The sequence below is a fragment of the Antechinus flavipes genome, chromosome 2, assembly GCF_016432865.1.
Source record: "Antechinus flavipes isolate AdamAnt ecotype Samford, QLD, Australia chromosome 2, AdamAnt_v2, whole genome shotgun sequence".
In the NCBI taxonomy this organism is placed as follows: Eukaryota; Metazoa; Chordata; class Mammalia; order Dasyuromorphia; family Dasyuridae; genus Antechinus; species Antechinus flavipes.
Window position 1 is genome coordinate 98,961,014 of NC_067399.1, and position 16,721 is coordinate 98,977,734.

A 16,721-nucleotide genomic window follows, 5' to 3' on the forward strand; every position below is an offset into this window, starting at 1 on the left:
TTTTTTTGCTGAGGTAATTGGGGTTAAGTGACTTTCTTAGGGTCACATAGCTAGAGAATTAAGTGTCTGAATCCAGGTTTGAACTCCGGTCCTCCTGACTTCAGGGCTGATACTCTATCCATTGTGCCACCTCACTGCCCCAAGAGTAGATTTTTTAAAGGGAAAATGATATTTCTTTAACTATGTGAGTCAGGACTGGCATAAACAAAGTGACTATGAGACTACTACACAATTATTTGAGTAAAAAGAGAATCTAGATAAGATAATATAGGTGAACAAAATGAAACTTGGAAGCAGGATTTTCCTGTGATGGTGATTTAGTCAGGGTCTGAAAATGTATGTTCATTGTTATGGCTTTGTTTGTTAAGACTATGAAAGAAAAAAATGCAATTCAAGAAATCTTGGTGAAATGGGGGAAAAAATCCACTGAACAAAACATTTTCTTAAAAATTAGAATTAGCCAAATGGAAAAGGAGGCACAAAAACTAACTGAAGAAAATCATTTCTTAAAAATGAGAATTGAGCAAATGAAATCTAATAATTCTATGTGACATTGAGAATTACTCAAACAAAATAAAAAGAATGAAGAAAAATTTCAGTAAAGATGAAAAAAATCAATATCACAATGGCTTTTACAAAAATTAATCATATATTTAAACATAAGGAATTCATAATTGATAGAGTGGAGAAATATTAAATATATTCCTTCTAGAATTTAAAATAATAAAAAGTAAACCTTTAAAATAATTAAATAAAAAGATACAAAAATAAAATGATACTCTAATGAAATGCATGAGACATAAATATATATATTTATATAACATATATGTATCTTATATATGTTATATATGTAATGTATGTCATATATTGTTGGAATCCTTACAAACTGATAACTAATTAGATTTGATCTAATCTTACAAGAAGATGTTTTGGGCAGAACCTGAAACAAGGTACTAAGTAGAACTAATTAATACAAGGCTTGTGTTCACACCTTTACTCATTGGAGTTCACAAGTATGCCAGCTACACAAAGTAAACTTTGTAACTTTGAGTTCACACCTCCCTTGAAGCTCTTAGGGCTAGAGAGCACTATGGGAGAAAACCCATAATCCCTCTCTCTCGTATCCCACAATTCCTCCTTCTTGCATAAAAGAAACAGACAGAGGCTCTTGGAGAGATTTCTCCGGAATGACATGAAGAGTGGAGCTGGCTGGAGGCTGAAGAAAGCAGAGGCAGAGGCTGAAGGACATTCAGAGGGAGCTCTTGGAACCAAGCAGAGAGATAGGCCTCTAAGCTAACCGGGCTATATTGGAGATAATAAAAGATCTGAACTTTTATCACCTGGCTGTGTTTTGAGAAGAAAAAGCTCACCACATTTTGGCGCTCAACGTAGGGCTAACAGACCCCCCCCCCAGTGGATTTCAGTGGAAAAGCTACAATCCTGATTCAAGTGGAAAAGCCTCTGATCCTGATCCAGTGGAAAAGACTCTTCAACCCAGAAATTAGGGTGAGTGCAGCAAAGAAATTTTGTTAGAAGAGTTAAAGTAGAATTTCATTTAAGAAGGGACAGATATTTAGAAAACAGCCTGTTTCTGTTCAAGGAAAATGTTTAGAGAGCATTGTCAAAATTATGGAAAACCAAGGTTTAATTATAAGTTTACAGCAAATCACTGAATTTTTACAAACTGTAAAGGACATATGTCCTTGTTTCTCTCTTGATAAGGAATTAGATCTAAATGAATGGAAATTGGTTGGAGAGGATCTTTGTCAATTCTATGATAAAAATGGGCCTAACTCAATAATTAATACATATAATGTAATACAATTGGCTATAAGAAGTTATTTAAGTGATAGAATGATGAAAAGGAAAGTATAGGAGGAAAAAGTGCAACTTTACTAGGTGAAAAGGAGGACGGATCAGATGAGAATGGAGTTAATTACAATTCTGAGCATGATACTTCACAGCAGGAGGAATTAGGTGATTCCACATCTCATGACCCTCCCCCCACAATTAACTCTTCATGGGTGGAACAAGAGGGAGAGAGAGAGACAGAAACACAGTCAGCTTCTCCTGTAAAGCAGAATTTGACAAGATTAGAAAAAGCATTAATTAAAGCAAAAAATGAAGGAGAAGATATATCTGATTTTATAAATGCATATCCTGTGATTGAAGAGCTCAACTCCTCAGGTCAAAAAGAGAGAAAATACACTCCTTTTAATTTGGAAAAAATTAAAGATTTGAAAAAGGGTTGCACTCTTTATGGGGCTACATCATCTTATGTGAAAATGTTACTGGATAATTTGTCTTATGAAATCTTAATCCCGAATGACTGGAAATCCATCGCTAAAACATGTCTAGAACCGGGACAAAATTTATTGTGGCTTTCAGAGTTTCATGAATTATGTAGGATTCAAGCCCAATACAATAGGCAAACAGGAGCTATTGTACAAGTTGCTTTTGATCAACTAGCTGGTGAAGGTCAGTATGCAGAGAGTTCAGAACAGATTTATTATCAGATAACAGTGTATGAGCAAATTTCTAAGGCTGCAATAAAAGCTTGGAATTCTCTCCCTGGACAGAAAGATGGAAATAATGCTTTCACAAAAATAGAGCAAGGTCCCAATGAACCTTTTGCAGATTTTGTGGGACGTTTACAAACAGCTGTAATAAGAACCATTGGAGATAATGCAGCAACAGAAATAATGACCAGACATCTGGCTACAGAAAATGCCAATGAGATTTGCAAGAGAATTATATGGGGGCTAGACAAAAAAGCTCCTTTAGAAGAAATCATTAGACGCTGTGCCACAGTGGACATAAATGCTTATTATGCCCAAACTATGATGAACATGGAAAGACAAGGTCCTTCTTGGCAGAGGAATTCTAGAGAAACTCGTCAATGTTTTCAGTGCGGAAAAATTGGACATTTGAGAGCTCATTGTAGAAATGGAGATAGAGTGAGAAGACAGGGTGAGAGAAAACCCAAAACCCCATGTCCAAAATGTAACCGAGGCTTTCACTGGGCCTCTAAATGTATATTGACCCAGAGGAAGGAGAGGCAAGGCCCAGCTCCAAAGTATCAATCAAAGGACAGGTGGGGCATGATAGCAGCTGAGGTTACACCCAGAGAGACTTTAGAAATTCAGAACTCTGATGTCATCAACCAACAGAAAAGCAATCAGGATTACAGTTGGGAAGAATACAGGCCTTTTAAGACAACAAGACAATATCCAATGCAAACAACTCCAATGTAATTACCAGATGATGAGGTAATGAGGATTACCAAATCCCAAATTTGGTAAATAGAAGGGAATTAGGTTAACCACGTGGGGAAGAGGATCTGCTTACATTTCCACAGATGGAGAAAGAATCAGATGGCTGATAATGAGACTGTCAAAAGAACTTTAAAATCTTCAGCTTTTAGTTCTTGAAAAACCAGCAAGAATCATTGGATTCCCTGAGATGAAAAATTGTTGATGAGACTTTTGCAGTACTTCAGGGCTTACAGGAACTATTGGATTCCTGGCACATGGACTAATGGACAATGGATTCCTTATGGACTATTTCTAGGACTTATGGACATGTGTAAATTTTCAGGTTGATTCATGTTGTTACATTACTACTAGCCTGTGTTATATTGCTATGTGCTTATGTAAATTATGTGTAATGCCTCCCATATTGATGGATTTATGTATAAAATGTATATCTGTTACAAAGTTCTGGCCCATATTGATGGATTTATGTGTACCCCTTCAGAAACCCACTAATCTGATTTGATTTCCTATTTCCTTTGGTTTTTCATGTAACAAAAGAAAGGGGGAGATGTTGGAATCCTTACAAACTGATAACTAATTAGATTTGATCTAATCTTACAAGAAGATGTTTTGGGCAGAACCTGAAACAAGGTACTAAGTAGAACTAATTAATACAAGGCTTGTGTTCACACCTTTACTCAATGGAGTTCACAAGTATGCCAGCTTCACAAAGTAAACTTTGTAACTTTGAGTTCACACCTCCCTTGAAGCTCTTAGGGCCAGAGAGCACTATGGGAGAAAACCTATAATCCCTCTCTCTCGTATCCCACAATTCCTCCCTCTTGCATAAAAGAAACAGACAAAGGCTCTTGGAGAGATTTCTCCGGAATGACATGAAGAGTGGAGCTGGCTGGAGGCTGAAGAAAGCAGAGGCAGAGGCTGAAGGACATTCAGAGGGAACTCTTGGAACCAAGCAGAGAGATAGACCTCTAAGCTAACCGGGCTATATTGGAGATAATAAAAGATCTGAACTTTTATCACCTGGCTGAGTTTTGAGAAGAAAAAGCTCACCACAATATATTATATAACATATGTGCTATATATATATATATAATAACACACACACACACATACACACACATATATATATTATACAATTATTGTTAAAAATGATGAAGGTACTGAGGGTGATTCAAGATGCTGACTAAAAGGAAAGCAATGTAATTTTTTCATTCTCCAAACAAAAACTGTATTAAAGTAATGTATCAAATCAAATTTTGCAGTTGCACAGCCAACAAAAGTTTAGGCTAATACATTTTTCAGGAATGAGAAAATTTGGAACTTATTAGGAGAAGTCCGTGAAAGTAGAATGGAGCCCTATGTGGAGCCCATATATGTGTCATCAACAAAAGTGGCAACAGCAATAACATCTTTAAAACTTCTTACATCAGAGCTGGTAAGATGGTCAGACAACTGATCAGAAAGAAATCGAAGGATATCATTTTCTGAGATTAAGTACACCTGATACTGCCTGGCAATTTTATTGCCCATACACAGTTCTGGGTTGCAGTTCCAGCATAAATAAAAATATTTGTGGTTGGCCACAATGAAATAGAGGCTCTGGTCTTGGTTCCAAAGTAACGAAGATCATTAGCATTTTTGACTGTAAAGGACCAAGGTCTGTTCATAGGTAAAAAGTAAAACTTACCAAGAGAGTGTTGACCACACCTTACCCCACATCACTTCAACCTTGAAAACTTACAGATTTTGAGAATTATGTATGAAAATAGCAGCACAATAAAAGCTAAAATTTGAAACACTATTTCTCCACTTTCAGATAACCAGAGCCCAATTTTTATACATATCAAGGAACAGGATGAAAAAATGTACAAATGCAAACAACAAAAACAAATTTACCATAAAAACAAACTATTATGATACTGTGGAAGAGTTAAACATACATTCAGATAAAGAAAATGATATGAAATAGCCTTAAACAAAGCCTCAAAGAAAAATTTTAATTAAACACAATCACAATAAATAGTATTGAAGTTAAAAGGATAGATGAGTGGCAGAGGCAAAATTGGCCTTAAATGAAAGAGAATGAAGAACAACAGTTATGAAAAGAGAATATCTTGGAAAAAAAAAAAAAGAGAGAGATGACAAAAATGCGGAGGAGGGAACTTAAAAAAAAAACAAAAAACAAAGTTGATTAATGATAAAACAGATAGAAAAATTTATTGAAGAAAATAATTCCTTAATAAACAGAATTGTCCAAATGGAAAAGGAGTTACAAAATGTCAAAAAAGAAAGCTATTGCTTAAAAATTAGAATTAGTTAAATGGAAGCTAATGGTCCCTTGAGACATCAAGAAACAATAAAATGAAGTCAATGAAATGGGGGCAGGGAGAAGAAAAGGTGAAATATCTCATCAGAAAATTTAAAAAAAAATTACTTTGAAAACTGATTGAGAAACAACTTAAAAATTACCAGATTACGAGAAAGCCATGACAAATGAAAGAGCTTAGACATTATATTAAAAATAAATATCAAGGAAAATTGCTTTAATATCTTAGATCCAGAAAGTAAAAAACAAAAATTGAAAGAATTGTCTCATGAAAGATGTCCTCAAAACACATTTATTAAATGTGCACCAAGCTGAAAGAGATGTTTTAATCAGCCAGAATTTTTTTTTTGGTTTTTTTTTTATCATAGCTTTTTATTTACAAGATATTTGCAAGAGTAATTTTTCAGCATTGAAAATTACAAAACCTTTTGTTCCAATTTTTCCCTTCCTTCCCCCCCAGATGGCAGGTAGACTAATACATGTTAAATATGTTAAATATATGTTAAATATAATAAATGTATACATATCCATATGGTTATTTTGTTGCACAAGAAGAATTAGACTTTGAAATAATGTACAATTAACCTGTGAAGGAAATCAGAGATGCAAGCAGACAAAAATAGAGGGATTCAAATGCTTTATAGTGGTTCACACTCATTTCCCAGAGTTCTTTTGCTGTATGTTGTTGGTTCTATTCAATATTAAACACATGGAACTGATTTGGTTTATCTCATTGTTGAAGAGAGCCACATCCATCCGAATTGATCATCATATAGTAGGGTTGTTGAAGTATATAATGATCTCCTGATGCTTCTCGTTTCACTCAGCATCAGTTCATGTAAGTCTCTCCAGGCCTTTCTGAAATCATCCTGTTGGTCATTTCTTACCAAGCAATAATATTCCATAACATTCATATACCACAATTTATTCAGCCATTCTCCAATTGATGGGCATCTACCCAGTTTCCAGTTTCTAGCCACTACAAAGAGATCTGCCACAAACATTTTTGCACATACAGGTCCCTTTCCCTTCAAGATCTCTTTGGGATATAAGCCCAATAGTAACACTGCTGGGTCAAAGGGGATGCACAGTTTCATAATTTTTTGAGCATAGTTCCAAAGCACTCTCCAGAATGGCTGGATGTATTCACAATTCCACCAACAATGTGCCAGTGTCCCAGTTTTCCCACATCCCCTCCAACATTCACCATTATCTTTTCTTGTCATCCAAGGTAAGAGGTATATAGTGGTATCTCAAAGTTGTCTTGACTTTCATTTCTCTGATTAATAATGACTTGGAGCATCTTTTCATATGGTTAGAAATAGTTTCTATTTCTTCATCTGAAAATTGTCTATTCAAATCATTTGACCATTTATCAATTGCAGAATGTCAGCCAGAAATAATTAAAATGTCATGAGGCTACATTCATGATCACATAAGATTTAAGCTCTTAGATATTAAAGGAGTAGCTGTTTTGGACTATGACATTTTAGAAGATAGAGGAGCTAGGATAACATTCAAGAATAATCTCAAAATATTAAATATAATTCTTCTGGAGAAAAAGTGAATATTTAATGAAATAGGAAACTTTTAAGAATTTCTAATGAAAACACCAGAGCTGAATAGAATATTTGACTTTAAAACCCAGGAGTTAAGAGAAGCATAAAAAGATAAACATGAAACAATAATTGTAAGGGTCTCAAAAAATTTAAACTGTTTACATTCCTATATCAGAAGATGAAATATGTAACTCCTAAGAACTTCATCACTATTAAGGCAGTTAAAAGGAATCTACATAGATAAGACATGAATAGAGGTAAATTATGTTGGCATAATCTACAAACAAAAATAAATAATTTAAAAAAAAATAAATAAATGGATGAGAGAGTGTAATGTGGTGGGAGAAGGGGAAAGGAAGGATTAGAAGAGGGAGATTTTCTCACACAATAGAGGAAGACAAGGAAGATCTTTTGTAGTTGAGGGGAAAATAGTAAAGCTGGGTAATGCTTTAATTTCATTCTTATAATAATTGCTTTAAAAAAGCAAGAATACATACCCACATACTCAGTTGAGGATAGAAATGCAACTTATCAAATAAAAAAAAATAGAAGTGGAAGGGATAAGAAAAAGGAAAGGAGAATGATAAAAGGGAGGGATAGAGAAAAAAACAAAAAAAAAAAAAAAAAAACAGAAGTGATCATAATTGTACATGTGGATGGGATGAGTTTACCCATAAAATAGAAGTGAGTAGAACAATTGATTAGAAATCAGAATTACACTATGTTACTTGTAAAATCATACTTGGGGAACTTCTGGCCAAGATGGTGGAGAGAAGGCACACAGCTGTGTAAGCTCCACGTTTTCTTTCACTATCCATTTCATTACAAGCCTCTGAATTAATGCTTGACTGAAAAAAAAAAAAAAAACACAAATAGTTACCAAGAGAAGCCATCCTTGAAATTCACCAAGAAAGGTCTGTTTTTGCTTGAAGGCGGGACGGTTTTAGATCTGGCCCTGGTTGAGAGCAGCAGCAGCAGCAAAAGCACAGGAGCAGCTCACAGCAGAGAAGACGGGAGAGGGGGCCATCTCTGCAGGGAGAGCTTTGCTACAGGATTGGATACTTTGCTCCAGCAGCAAGCCAGCAGCCCAGCAGAGAAGCTAAAAACACGAGGGGGGGGAGGGGGTGTGAAGAATACAACCCCAAACAGCTGGAGTCTCTCGGGACCTGGCTACCCCTCCCCCACAGTGTCTCAGCACGCTCTCGGAGTCTCAGAGCACAGGTGCAGCACAGTCCTGCTAGTGCCTCACTGCTGCCCCCACCATCTGTAGAGGAAGCTCGGTAACAACACCCAGCCCTTCCCCCTAAAAAAGCAGACTCCATTTAGGGTTTTTTTTCTTTTTTTTCTTTGCTAGTTTGTCTTTAATTCTTTGACAAAATGAGCAAAAAATTGAAGAGGACTTTAACCCTTGACAGCTTCTATACGGATAGAGAGCAGACTCTAAACCCTGAGGAGACTAAAAACAGACTTTCCCCAGGTGAATCCCCAAAGGAGGAGATCATTTGTTCCTCAGCACAGATGAATCTCATAAAAGAAATTAAAAAGACTCTCACAAGGAAGCTAGAAGAAAAATGGGAAAAGGAGAGGGAGGCTTGGCAAGAGAGTATGGAGAAGTCATCCCACTCATTTAAAGACAGAGTGGAAAAAGAAATAAAATCCTTGAAAAATAGGATTAGTGAACTGGAAACAGAAAACAGCTCTCTGAAAAACAAAATTGGCGAAATAGGAAAAAACTCCATAGAACAAAAGAACTCAACTAGACAATTAGAAAAAGATATTTAAAAAGTGAGTGAAGAAAATACCTTATTGAAAATCAGAATTGAACAAATGGAATTTGATGACTCGAGGAGACAAGAAGAATCAGTCAAGCAAATCCAAAAAAATCAAACAATGGAAAAGAATGTGAAATATCTTCTGGGGAAAACAACAGACCTGGAAAACAGATCCAGGAGAGACAATCTGAGAATCATTGGACTCCCAGAAAAGCATGATGAAAAAAAGAGCCTGGACACTATTTTCCAGGAAATTATCAAATTACCCTGGCATGGATTCTGTCAATATAAAGTTATTATTAAATAAAATTAAATTAAAAAAAACAAAAATAAAAAAAAAAAACACACTTGGACCAGAAAGACATATAAATATAAAAAGACATATATTTTTCAGGGGTAAGAAAAAGACAATTATTTTAGATTTAATATAGAAGACATTAAAAATAGAGAAATTAATATATTGAATAATATATTGATAGAAGTAAAAACAATAATGGAAAAAGAGATACAGATGCTATCTGGAGAAAACACATTAAAATCAGAATGGAACAAATCAAAGTTCATGACTCTATAAGACCCCAAGAATTAGCCAACCAAATTAAAAAGAGTGAAAAAATGGAAGAAAATGTAAAATACCTCACTGGAAAAACAACCAACTTGGAAAATAAATCCAGGGGAGGCAATTTAAAAATAATTGGTTTAGCTGTAGGTCATGACTAAAAAATGAAATGTGGATAGCATTTTTCAAGAGATCATTGAAGAAAACTGTTCTAATATTCTAGAAACAGAGGGGGAAATAGTCATTTAAAGAATCTATCAATCACCTTTGGAAAGAGATATTAAAGCCTTTCAAATTCATGGCCTCCTGAATTCACACTGTCCCACCCACCTGCCTGCCCCCCAGTCCTTTACTCACTACCTAGCCCCATGCCCTTCCTTCTCTCCCTTTGCCCCATCCACCTTCCTGCCTATCAACCCTGCACAGACACATCTGAGAGTCTGAATACATGTCCTTCTTTGCCATCAAGTGAACTTTTGCCGCCATGGTGTTCAGTAGTCTTCATAAGGTGCAGCTTTTGGTACAGCAAAAAGTGGGACTGGTATTGCAGCCATATCAGTTACGCGATCTGAGCTGATCACAAAATCAGTCATTCCTGCTGCATGGCTGGTATTATCACTATCTATGATCTAGTGGTGGCTGTTCTCATCGCCAACTCTGTGACACCAGGAATCACCCTGTTCAAGAACTTCCTTCAACTGGAAGCCAGCCTCAGCGTCGGCCTGAGCGGGCTGGCAGCTGGCTTTGCCATTGACATTGTAGATGATGCTGATGTTCGCTGACAGCACAGCAGCCAACTATTCATGTGGATGAGTCTGATTCTGATCTTCACCAAGGTGCTTGGCCTGTACGCCTCATTGTGGCCATCATTCTCTCTACAAAGTAGATCCTGATTTCCCCTTCTTCTCAATGCCCACCCCCACCCCCACTTCCCTGTAGCCACAGGGTTTGATGTAAAGACCTGTTTTGAACCACCCCACCCCTCCCAATTTGCTCCAGAAGGAATGGACTGACATTTAGTGCAGTTGTCCAGTCAGCAGTTGGTCTTGTAAATGTGCAATGTCTTAGTGACTCTTCTATGTCCCACTACACCAGGTTGGATGGCACTTGGACTGGGCCTGCCTGGGGCTGAAGCCTCCTAGGTTTGGCCAGATAGCCAGTCAATTTCCCTACTCATTTGCTGTTGTACTCTCTGTATAAAGATGAATTAGATTTGTCATTTTTCTCTTCACTGGATGTTTGTTTATAAAGATTTGACATGTTCATAATGTTCATGGAACAAGAATTTTCATTTTCCCATGATATATATTAATCTTAAATATAAGTAGATTATTGCACTATGAGGTTAAATGTCAAATGCTGAGAATTCCTTGAATGTGATAATTTGAAATTCATGATTATTGTAGTATGCTGGTATTAGTAAAAACCATATGACTTGGGAACATGTTGAAAATGTGTTTATAGTGGTGCTGTGTAGCATGGGGCCAGGGCTCACAGTGATGTTTCCAAATAAAAATCTAACTGGAAAAAAAAGAGAGACATTACAAGGAAAACAATACAGAACATTGTTACAAAACTCCAAAATGCCAATCTCAAATAAAAGATACTGCAAGGTGCCAGACAAAAGGAGCAACAGTCAGGATTCTAGCAGCTACAATAAAGAACTGGACAGCCTGGAACATCATACCCTGGAAAGCAAAGGACCTAAGGTTACAAACATGAATTAACTACCAAGTGAGACTGAGCAGAGGAAGTGATGGATTTTCAATGAATTGAGACTTTCTTTTTTCTTTTTTCTTTTTTTTTTTTAATAATGTTTTATTGATAGAACGCATGCCAGGGTAATTTTTTACAGCATTATCCCTTGCATTCATTTCTGTTCCGATTTTTCCCCTCCCTCCCTCCACCCCTTCCCCCCAGATGGCAAGAGTCCTTTACATGTTCAATGGGTTGCAGTATATCCTAGATACAATATATGTGTGCAGAACCAAACAGTTTTCTTGTTGCACAGGGAGAATTGAATTCAGAAGGTATAAATAACCTGGGAGGAAAAACATAAATGCTGGCAGTTTATATTCATTTCCAGTGTTCTTTCTCTGGGTGTAGCTGCTTCTGTCCATCTTTGATCAATTAAGGCTCTCTTTATCAAAGAGGTCCACTTCCATCAGAATACATCCTCAAACAGTATCATTGTTGAGGTATATAATGATCTCCTGGTTCTACTCATTTCACTCAGCATCAGTTCATGTAAGTCTCGCCAGTCCTCTCTGTATTCATCCTGCTGGTCGTTCCTTACAGAACAATAATATTCCATAACGTTCATATACCACAATTTACTCAACCATTCTCCAATTGATGGACATCCTTTCATTTTCCAGCTTCTAGCCATTACAAACAGGGCTGCCACAAACATTTTGGCACATACAGGTCCCTTTCCTTTCTTTAGTATCTCTTTGGGGTATAAGCCCAGAAGAAACACTGCTGGATCAAAGGGTATGCACAGCTTGATAACTTTTTGAGCATAGTTCCAAATTGCTCTCCAGAATGGCTGGATGTGTTCACAATTCCACCAACAAAGTATCAGTGTCCCTGTTTTCCCACATCCCCTCCCACATTCCCCATTATCTTTCCCTGTCATTCTAGCCAATATGACAGGTGTGTAGTGGTATCTCAGAGTTGTCTTAATTTGCATTTCTCTGATTAATAATGATTTGGAGCATATTTTCATATGTCTATAAATAGTTTCAATTTCTTTGTCTGAGAATTGTCTGTTCATATCCTTTGACCATTTGTCAATTGGAGAATGGTTTGATTTCTTATAGATTAGGATCAGTTCTCTATATATTTTGGAAATGAGGCCTTTATCAGAACCTTTGATTGTAAAAATGTTTTCCCAGTTTATTGTTTCCCTTCTAAACTTGTTTGCATTTGTTTTGTTTGTACAAAAACGTTTCAATTTGATATAATCAAAATTTTCTATGTTGTGGTCAATCGTGATCTCTAGTTCTTCTTTGGTCATAAATTCCTCCCTCTTCCACAGGTCTGACAGGTAAACTATCCTATGCTCTTCCAATTTATTTATAATCTCATTCTTTATGCCTAGGTCATGAACCCATTTTGACCTTATCTTGGTGTACAGTGTTAAGTGTGGGTCAATGCCTAGTTTCTGCCATACTGATTTCCAATTTTCCCAGCAATTTTTGTCAAATAATGCATTCTTATCCCAGAAACTGGTGTCTTTGGATTTGTCAAACACTATATTATTAAAGTTATTGGCTGTTTTGTCCTTTGAACCTAACTTATTCCATTGATCAACAAGTCTATTTCTTAGCCAATACCAGATGGTTTTAGTAACTGCTGCTTTATAATATAATTTTAGATCTGGTACAGCTAGGCCACCTTCATTTGATTTTTTTTTTTTTATTAATTCCCTTGAAATTCTTGACCTTTTGTTTTTCCATATGAACTTTGTTGTTATTTTTTCTAATTCATCAAAGTAGTTTTTTGGGAGTCTGATTGGTATAGCGCTAAATAAGTAGATTAATTTAGGTAGTATTGTCATCTTTATTATATTTGCTCGCCCAATCCAAGAGCATTTAATATTTTTCCAGTTGGTTAGATCAGACTTAATTTGTGTGGAAAGTGTTTTGTAGTTTTGCTCATAAAGTTTCTGATTTTCCCTTGGCAGATAGATTCCTAAATATTTTATACAATCAGTAGTTACTTTAAATGGAATTTCTTTTTGTATCTCTAACTGTTGGGTTTTGTTAGTGATATATAAGAATGCTGATGACTTATGTGGGTTTATTTTATATCCTGCAACTTTGCTGAAGGTGTAGATTGTTTCTAATAACTTTTTGGTAGAATCTCTGGGGTTTTCTAAGTATACCATCATATCATCAGCAAAGAGTGATAATTTGGTTTCCTCATTGCCTATTCTTATTCCTTTAATCTCTTTCTCAACTCTTATTGCCAAAGCTAGCATTTCTAATACAATATTAAATAGTAACAGTGATAGTGGGCAACCTTGTTTTACTCCTGATCTTATTGGGAATGGTTGTAGTTTGTCCCCATTACATATAATGCTTACTGCTGGTTTTAAATAGATGCTACTGATTATTTTAAGGAAAAGTCCATTTATTCCTATACTCTCAAGAGTTTTTAATAGGAATGGATGTTGGATTTTATCAAATGCTTTTTCTGCATCTATTGAGATGATCATATGGTTTTTGTTAATTTGATTATTAATATGGCCAATTATATTGACAGTTTTCCTAATATTGAACCAGCCCTGCATTCCTGGTATAAATCCTACTTGATCATGATGTATTATCCTGGGGATGATTTTCTGTAGTCTTTTTGGTAATATCTTATTTAAGATTTTAGCATCAATATTCATTAGGGAGATTGGTCTATAATTTTCTTTCTCTGTTTTCAACCTACCTGGTTTAGGTATCAGTACCATGTCTGTGTCATAAAAAGAGTTTGGTAGGACTCCTTCATTCCCTATTTTTTCAAATAGTTTATAAAGCATTGGGGCTAATTGTTCTTTGAATGTTTGGTAGAATTCACATGTAAATCCATCTGGTCCCGGGGATTTTTTTTTAGGGAGTTGATTAATAGCTTGTTCTATTTCTTTTTCTGAAATGGGACTATTTAAGCAATTTACTTCCTCCTCTGATAATCTGGGAAGCCTATATTTTTGGAAGTAGTCATCCATTTCACTGAGGTTATCAAATTTATTGGCATAAAGTTGGGCAAAGTAACCCCTTATTATTTCTTTAATTTCCTCTTCATCAGTGGTAATTCTCCTTTTTCATTTTTAAGACTGCCAATTTGATTTCCCTCTCTCCTTTTTCTAATCAGATTTACCAAAGGTTTATCAATTTTATTGGTTTTTTCATAAAATCAACTCTTAGTTTTATTTATTAGTTCAATAGTTTTTTTACTTTCTATATTATTAATTTCTCCTTTTAATTTTAGAATTTCAAGTTTAGTAATTGATTGGGGGTTTTTAATTTGGTCTTTTTCTAACTTTTTAAGTTCCAGGCCCAAGTCATTGATCTTCTCTTTTTCTATTTTATTCAAGTAAGCCTCTAAGGAAATAAAATTTCCCCTTATTACTGCTTTGGCTGCATCCCATAAATTTTGATATGATGTCTCATTGTTGTCATTATCTTGAGTGAAATTATTAATTGTGTCTATAATTTGCTGTTTTACCCAATCATTCTTTAAGATGAGATTATTTAGTTTCCAATTACTTTTTGGTCTATTTACACCTAACTTTTTGTTAAATGTAGTTTTTATTGCGTTGTGATCTGAAAAAAAAGCATTTACTATTTCTGCCTTCCTGCATTTAATTTTGAGATCTTTATGTCCTAATATATGGTGAATTTTTGTGTAGGTTCCATGAACTGCTGAGAAGAAAGTATACTTCTTTCTGTCACCATTCAGTTTTCTCCAGAGATCTATCATACCTAATTTTTCTAATATTCTATTTACCTCTTTAATTTCTTTCTTATTTGTTTTGTGATTTGATTTATCTAAATCTGAGAGTGCAAGATTGAGATCTCCCACTATTATAGTTTTGCTGTCTATGTCTTCTCGCAACTCTCTTAGCTTCTCTTTAAGGAAGTTAGATGCAATACCACTTGGTGCATATATGTTTAATACTGATATTGCTTCATTCTCTATAGTACCCTTAAGCAAGATATAGTTTCCTTCCTTATCTCTTTTAATTAGATCAATCTTTGCTTTTGCTTGATCTGAGATAAGGATGGCTACCCCTGCTTTTTTGACTTCACCTGAAGCATAATAGATTCTGCTCCAGCCTTTTACCTTTAGTCTATATGTATCTCCCTGTTTTAAATGTGTTTCCTGTAAACAACAGATTGTAGGGTTCTGACTTTTGATCCAGTCTGCTATCTGTCTCCTCTTTATGGGAGAGTTCATCCCATTCACATTTGTGGTTAAAATAACCAATTCTGCATTTCCTGCCATCCTAATATCCCCAGATTATACTTTTCTTTTTCTTGCCCTCCTTCCCTTTTTCCCTATTGATCCCACTAACGTCGCACAGCTCTCCCTCTTTAGTATCCCTCCCTCCTCCCTTGGAATCCCTTCCCCTTTCTTGTACCCTTCCCTTATTACTCTTTTTCCTTCTCCCTTTTCCTCTCCCACTTTTTAATGAAGTGAGAGAAGAATCTGTGTAAAACAAATATGTCAATTGTTTCCTCTTTGAGCCAATTCTGATGAGAGTAGGATTCACACAATGTTCCTCCCCCTCTCTAAGTTCCCTCATATATGATAGGTTTCCTCTGCCTCATTGTCGCATGTAGTTTCCCTCTTTTTATCTCCCTTCTTCCCTTTTTCTGGCACTATCCCCTTTCCATTTCTACTTCCCTTTTTTATGTTATATCAGTAAAATCAAATTATACATATTATTTTTATGTATATTCACAACAGAAATACAGTTCTCAAGAGTTCCTTTTACCTTTTTCTACTTCTCTTGATTCCTGTTGTTGAAGATCAAATTTTTTGTTTAAGTCTGGTTTTTTCCTTAGAAACAGATGGAATTCCTCTATTTCATTAAATATCCATCTTCTTCTGTGGAAAAAAATACTCAGCTTAGCTGGATAGTTTATTCTTGGCTGCATTCCAAGTTCTTTTGCCTTTCAGAATATCTGATTCCAGGCCCTTCGATCCTTTAATGTTGAGGCAGCCAGATCTTGCGTGACCCTTATTGTGGCATCTCGGTATTTGAACTGTTTTTTCCTGGCTGCTTGTAAAATTTTTTTCTTTAGTCTGGAAATTCTGAAGTTTGGCCACAATATTCCTTGGAGTCTTTATTTTGGAGTCTTTTTCAGAAGGTGTTCGATGAATTCTTTCAACGCCTATTTTCCCTTCTGGTTCTATTACTTCTGGGCAGTTCTCTTTGATGATTTCCTGTAAAATAGTATCTAGGCTCTTTTTTTCATCATAATTTTCGGATAGTCCGATGATCCTCAGGTTATCTCTCCTAGATCTATTTTCCAGATCTGTTGTTTTTCCCAGTAAATATTTGACATTTTTTTCCAATCTTTCATTTTTTTGGTTTTGCTTGACTGATTCTTGATGTCTCAATGAATCAGTCATTTCTATTTGTTCAGTTCTAATTTTTAGTGAGTTATTTTCTTCATTAGAAGAAAAAAAAATTTTTTTTACTTCTTTTTGTATATGTCCAATTGAGTT